The sequence below is a fragment of the Magnolia sinica genome, chromosome 1 (genome assembly GCF_029962835.1).
Source record: "Magnolia sinica isolate HGM2019 chromosome 1, MsV1, whole genome shotgun sequence".
NCBI lineage: Eukaryota > Viridiplantae > Streptophyta > Magnoliopsida > Magnoliales > Magnoliaceae > Magnolia > Magnolia sinica.
Genome location: NC_080573.1, coordinates 44,518,308 through 44,523,942, shown reverse-complemented (window position 1 = coordinate 44,523,942; position 5,635 = coordinate 44,518,308). Strand labels below are relative to the sequence as shown.

The window sequence follows — 5,635 nt, the reverse complement described above, 5'->3', positions numbered from 1 at the left end:
CCACCATAGGATCCAACAGGTGGTGATTTTGACTGTTTGTTGCAAAATTTGGGGCCTAAATGTTAGAGATCATATTTGCCATTTATGGAAGATGGGAGGCCGATGTGGAAGATATGATTGATGATTTTGGGGGCATTTAATAGATTTTCTTTTGTTATTTTTAGCCAATTCTTTGTTGGTGGAGTTTTTGTTGTTGTAAATAAATTATAAATTGATTTAAAATCAATGTAATACGAGACCCCGGTGATGATCCCAGAGATGAACAGTTCTGATATGTGGACTTATTGGGCAGGATTTGCCTATTCATTCATTCACTATCCACTCAGGCTAGTGGTGCGCAACTATTTGTTACATGTGCTTTCGCAATGGCCAGGATTTCAATTGGGGCGCGCGATTAACCTGAGATTAGGAGTTTACCACATTGAGTCTGACTATCCAAATTTAGGTATGAGACTGGTTTGGATAGAAGTCCCTTGTGATGGACCCCATAGCCTGCGATACTATGTACTATCATCCCGACTTCACGCTCCAGCATGGTCATTCCATCCGCACCGCAGTCTATAAAAAAGAGGTGCTATATGAGGTAGGCATTCCACATTTTCTACATTTACGAGTTTTTGTTAAGTCTTTCTAAGGAGAATTTTAATTTTAATTGAAGTTGCTCACTCCTCTATAATCAAACATTCTTGGGGGTATGCACTTGTCCATTCTTTTTTTTACAAGTTTTTTTTTTTTTTCTAATACACGCACACACACCCCACACACATTCACGCAGTAGTTGGCTTTCACCACCTGTGGATACTCGAACCCTTGACTGGGTGTTGAAACTCCTAGGAGTCTACCACCCGAGCAAGAGCAAGGATCCATTCTTGCGATCCGGGTATAAAGATCTCATTGATTCAATAACCGAGTTGCACCATTTTGGTACTAGAGTGGGTGATCGTTGGGGAATTTTTTACTCTACATCATCCCCTAATGGTTTCGAAGGGTTACACTGGAATAATTTTTGTAAGTAATCAAATTGATCTGTGTACTCATAGAGCGAGTAGATCAACTTATGCTTATGGCAGGTAATCTCACTAATTAAATGGGAGACCTCACTAATTAAATGGGAGAGCTCTAATGTTGATGGATCTTTAGAATGAAGTTGGAGCACGTGGACACATGGGGGAAGGTCCATACTAAGTTCCTAACCAACAACAGACAATCCCAACTTGTGAAGATACCAATGATCGAGTTCTTCAATTGTTGGAACATAAAGAGAGTCCATAATTAAGTTAAAAGTTCCAAAATTCTATTATCGTTTGCATATTGATGACTTCGTCAAAATGAAGTATTCTGGTACATGTTAGTATGTTGGAATGATTACCAAGCCGGATGAATCCGTCAAGATAAGGAAAAAGTAAATTCTCAGGAAAAGATGAAAAAAAAAAGTTACAAGGAAGATCCTTTATGTGACTTATGCCCGTGACCATTATCAAAGATGTCGCAATCTAAGTCAAGGATACAAATTGATAGATGAATTTATTAAGGAGTTCCATACATTGACATCATGGTTAGGGTTTCTTGAGTATGAAGACCAAAAGATTTCAAGATATCTTAATGGTCTTAATCCAAACATTAGAATATATATATATATATATTTTTTGAAAAGGTATTTATTTATGGTAATGGTGGCCATAGCGGCGATCTTCATTATTACCATTACATTACAGGCCATTACGGTTGTTTCAACCTTTAAAAAAAATTGTATCGGCCCTGTAACAGATTGACAACGGCTGTTATGGCCCCCATAACACATAACAATTCCCACCATCATGTAACAACCATATCAAGTATTACATAAACTATTTTTTAATACCTTATCTTTCAAAGATATATTTAAAATGTCCAATGTATATATACTTGTGATGAAATAATATTAATTGGGGACTTGGGAGATGATTTGGTGCCTTATGAAAACTTTTATCAATAATGGACAACATGCTAATTTCTCACACAAGGCAACAATTGTGCCTTCCATATGTCTAAGGATGATGGGCTAACATCCAACAATGAAGCCAAACGCCAACTTGCTGGGAGGTGGTTATGGACAAGGGGCTAGTGCACCCAAGATGGAGTAAAACAACACTCATTTTTAATACTTTTAAGTGTGGACAATCAGGACGTAGTTCTTTTCGCTAGTTTGGACATCAATCCACAGTTAAAGTAAATTTGGCTGAGGAAGGAGAATTATTTATGACACTTCCGACTGTATGAAAGCCAAGTATGGCACAAAAATATCAAGAACATGCATAAGACTATCCTTTTTCGTTTCTTCTTCCTTTCTTTTGTTTAAATTCATGTAAGTACTCTTAAGTGACTTAGTACCTATTGTATGAAGCACTCTGTTACACCTTGCATTGTTGACTTCTAACGTGCGTATTTTGCCTGCTAGTCAATGTTAAATCAATACATGCTTGTGATGTTCCGAGAACATGAATAGCAATATGGTCATTTTGTGTATTGAAGCTCTTTCTTTCTCAAAGAATAGTTTTCCAGTCATTTATGGTTTCTATCCTTGTGAGTGCTCTTGATGCATCTTTTTGACAATTGGTTTCTATCAGTAAATGTTAAACCGGCGTTTGGGTGAATGGCTAGCATCATGGGTTTGCTCCCCATAAACGCAAGTTTGATTCCTCTTCCCGTGATTTACCCAATGCACGTGGTTTGCAGGTGATTGCGTGCATCTCCAGGGATTAGTCTTGCCTTAAAAAGGAGTGGGACACCCTGTTGTCATTAAAGAAAAATCAGTAAATGCTAAACCAAAGGAAGATAATTATGACACTGATTTGTATCTAATTTCAATGTTCCTACCTGTAGGTGTTGAGCCAAAAGTCACTATCTCACCGGAAAGCTTTGATGAAGTGCAAGTGTGGTTTTGTTATTTCTTTAACTCTGCGTGAAAGCAACTGATCTTATCTCTTTTCACAAATTCAAACAACAGAATCTTTTTGTTTCCTTAATGTTTTCCTTTAATCTATGAACTTTGCAGTTTTGCGTTCAGAATGTTTTCGTTTTTGAACTTCATGATTTGCTACAGATGCATCAGGCAATATGATACCTGGAGTTGATGTTGTTCATAATTGACGGCAGGTTAGGTTCTCATTGATAAACTTTATAAAGTGGCATTCATGAACAAATGCACAATGACCGACATTCTAAATTATTCAACCCCAACAAATTTTTGTGCTGATCCATAAAGATGGGAAACAAATTACATAGTTCCAGTTTTGACCTCTTTGGTAAATTCCAATCAGTTTTAAGGATCCCAAATAAATTCAGGTTCAAGAGTAGCATAACAGTTTACCCACCACAAATTGAAACCACTTGTTTTGAAATATTTTATCCATTACTCAGTTTGCTAGTAACGGTTTCCAATATGATATGTTCATTTAGTCTAAGGTTCAATGTTGTCAGAATTTACTGCCCATTGATTGGTGAGGAGACAGGTCCAACTGAGCTGACAGTTCTGTGTTTTGACACTTCACAGTTTTTGGGGGGTACATCTAGTATGGATCTGTTCAAACAAGTTCAAGTGGCCGCTGTCTTTGTTTGTCTTACTTAATGACTTCTTACTACTTTTCACCATTCTATTTGATTAATCTGGTAGTCTGAAAGCTTTTTGGGTATCCATCTGGTATGGGTCTGTTTAAACAAGTTCAAGTGGCTGCTGTCTTTTTTGTCATACTTGATGACTTCGTACTATTCACCTCAATGTTTTCAGAATACCATGGGAAAGGAATTATGGTATTTGGCATTGGCATGATCAACAACATACGAATAATCAAATGCTTAGAGAAAACAATAGCACTAACACAATTGAGTCTTTTTTGCTACTCTTTTGTGGTGATTTGATGGATTCATGGATTTTTTTCCCCATTAAATTTGGTGTTTTAATTAGGCATGGGCTTATAATGGTCCTTTTGGTGTTGTTGAATTTTGAAGTCTATCACCTTTCCAGAAAAAAAAAAAAAAGGTTTATAATGTTATTTTGTGGGGTTTATGAGGGTTTTGTGGGCCTGATCTATGGCATCCCTAAATGAGACTTCAAATAGAATTGATTGATGAGGAAGCGAGAAGTTGACAAAAACAAATGCACCAACTGAACATTGGGTGATAAACAAATGAAAAAGAAGAAGATTTGAATGCAAACATTACTGCAATAGCAGAGACAGACTCTTCCATGTCCATCCTGCAAATCACTTTGGATTATTGCAAAGGCTGGTTTAATCACAATCCATGTGATGCATAAACCAGCAAGTTGTTGCAGTTTCAATAATCTTCATGCTGTAAGAAATGAATTTTTTTCAACTTTAAATATTTATGTCTTATGCCATGCTGGATTATTGTAATAAACCATATGCATTTGATCTAAACTAAATCCAAGAGCTACCCACAAGGAATTTTTCGAGCTTCTTACATCTGATAGAGTATGCTATCTACTCACATTGATGGTTTTATTTATATTATTGTGAGAACTCTGGCATTTTCATTTAATATAAGCTGTTTGCACTTTGTTCTATCTCCCGGGACTGCGAAAAAGTAGAATGGTATGAGATGTGATTGCCTTCTTAATTGGAAAATTGATAGAACAAATTAATATTGGGAAATGACCAAATACAGGGTGTACTAAAGAAGCTTGGAAGTCTACCAGAGATGCATTCAATCTTCATTTTGGGGTTCAAAATGATTTTCAACAATTAAAGAGTCGTTATAAACTGCTTAGAAAGCATTATCTCACTATGCAAACTCTTCCACAACATAATGGATATGGTTGGGATGATCATGCATGTGTTATAAGAATGGTTTTCCTCCTTCTTCTTCGTCTTTTATTTTTTTTTAATTAATTAATTTATTATTATTATTATTATTATTATTATTATTTATGTTGTTTTTCCATGATATTTTATTGTTTGTATTGACTTCATTGATAAGAAATGATATTCCATTTTTTTTTCCTATAGTTTTTTCATCTTACAGCAACAGATAGCAATGCTGACATTAGCAGAGGACCACAAATACAAATAGGCATACAAACCTTGAATTCTCAGATACAAAGTCAAGCTCAAGTATTTGGTATCTATCAATCTTCTAACAGAAGGTTGCATTCTACAAGTACATATTTATTAGCATATTTCATCGCCAAGTAATCTAGGCCATCCCTCTTTTCTAACCCACCAAAGTGGATGATTGAACCGAACCATGAAAGACGGACAATTATTATTGTTGATTTTTCTACTTGAACATGAGCTTGTTGGCCTGTTTTCCTTTTGAACTATCCATTTTAAAATTGCTTGTTGAACAAATAGGATTGCCCAATTGATACAATATTCATACAAATGAACACACCAGATGATCCATCCATTCATCCACATGAACCCAGCCCATCCTGCTACCACCTATATATGCGAGTAGTACTAACCATTGATTGAATGGTCTGAATAGCCTGATTGGAGATGGATACCGTTTCCACATGGACATATAATGCCTGGACATGCCACATGGAGGGTAGATATTAAGGACACAGATGGAGGTTAGTTCAAAGTGACAAGTATGACGTATTAAGAAAGTACCCAATACTCTTCATTTCCTT

The 5,635-nt window shown here is 36.0% G+C and overlaps 1 long non-coding RNA gene across 1 annotated transcript; it reads left to right on the top strand.

The window, feature by feature from the left end:
* The first annotated feature begins 1,833 nt into the window (after positions 1-1,833).
* LOC131247392 (uncharacterized) lies at positions 1,834-5,313 on the top strand. Its single transcript, XR_009171701.1, has 2 exons — positions 1,834-3,135; positions 5,007-5,313. It is a non-coding gene; the product is annotated as an uncharacterized LOC131247392 (long non-coding RNA).
* Positions 5,314-5,635: the final 322 nt, after the last annotated feature.